Source organism: Rhagoletis zephyria, unplaced genomic scaffold (assembly GCF_001687245.7).
Source record: "Rhagoletis zephyria isolate East Lansing unplaced genomic scaffold, Rhagoletis_zephyria_1.1 Rzeph_scaffold_07791, whole genome shotgun sequence".
NCBI lineage: Eukaryota > Metazoa > Arthropoda > Insecta > Diptera > Tephritidae > Rhagoletis > Rhagoletis zephyria.
Genome location: NW_016164873.1, coordinates 9,839 through 11,559, shown reverse-complemented (window position 1 = coordinate 11,559; position 1,721 = coordinate 9,839).

The following is a 1,721-nucleotide window of genomic DNA, read 5'->3' as shown; positions in this document are numbered from 1 at the left end:
AGTATATCTTCCATACCTCTGATTGTTTAGATGCGATTTTTTATATAAGTATGTAACTCCTCTATCGATGTATGCAGATGTATTCAAAAGCAGTAATCTGTCAAAGTAAAATTTGCAGATGTTCATGAAAGGTATGAAGCCTTCGGCATAGCCGAAGACAGCGCTGCTCTTACTTGTTTTAATTTCTTTTGCATTCAACCCATGCTAAGCATACTTGACTTCTTTGCGGCATTTTTGTGGCGAAAAATACTTTGCCTGCATTTTTTTTTTACTCATACCTATACCCATTTTTCTTGTGGTTACTTGTGGTGGTTTTGGTGGCACCCAGATGTAGGTACACTTTTCAGACGCTGGCTGTAATACCAATACAAGTTAATAACATTGTTTGGCAACAAAGTATGCAAAAATTGTTGCATACTGCGCGGCGTTTTTATTAAAGCCAACTGACTTTAACTTTATACGAATTAAACACTTTTTAATATTAGACGCAGCTGCACAATATTAAAGTTTAGTAGCGATTAAATTTTATTTTTTCCTTTGTCTTCATTTTTAAACTACATGGAACTTTTGAAAAGTTCCGCCCGAATAGTTTTACCAATCTCACACAAAATTTTGTGTTAATTATCAGCCTGTCGCACACTTAAAGTTTTTAGGTAAATTGACTACTGCTCCAACTTTGGGCGCACAGTTCGCGTATCCATTAAACGTGACATTTATTTTTAAGCTACATAACTAGTAAAACCAACCACACATGCACTGCCTTCTGGCAACTCTGCGCAGACATTTGCAATAGTAACGTGAAAGTATTTTCAAATTCGACTAATGTGTGCTGAACTTCGTTTATTTAACAGTGTGGTGCTATTAAGTTTTACGCCAACTATGCACATGATTGTCACATGCTGCGATATCTTCTGCATACTATTTACTTGGATATGGCAGAAACTTACTACGCCCCTCATTTGCCCAGCAAATGATTTTCTTCCACTTTTAAGTACGTATTTGGGGAATATTAAAACACAAAGCAGCTAAATTTTCGTTGGTTTTAAAGCGATAGTAAAATATTATGGGGAAAGCAGTGATGGATATTAGAGGCGAGTGTGCTACTCAATTAAATCTTTTATACGCTTGAATCATCGAAGCGAATCCAAAAGCGGGGCTGTGTGGTTTTTTTTCTCGAACTAAGACGACTACTTTAAAGGGAAGTTAGATTTCTTCCGCAATAAAATAGGCATAATCGTAGATAAGACCTCCAAGACCTTAACAGTCTTCTGGAAATGTAAACAAGTAAGAGCTAACACCTATACGATAAGACCCTTTACACTGTGCAACAATTCCAGAGTCAATCTCTGCGGCCGAATGATTTGAATGCAGGATGAAAGAGCTAGACCCATATAGGAGAACCTCCAAATCTTTTTGCAATCTTAGGTAAACTTTTTTTTAACCTTTTGAACTTTTGCCTGACCATTTTTAGAACAAAGGTGTTAAAATTCATATCGGAGCGAAAAATGTAGTTTGGGTATAGAAAGCAGAATTTCACAAGGAATAATTGTGTAGATTTTGTAGAGATTTAAACCTTAGCTCTCTTACGAAAAGATCATTTTAACCGCTTTTTTTGGAAAGTCAGAATAAAATGTCATTTAGTCGATAGCTAAAGGGTTAAAATATTCCAGAGAGTTATTCGACGGCAAAATTTCACTAGCGATGTCCTCACACAAAATCTT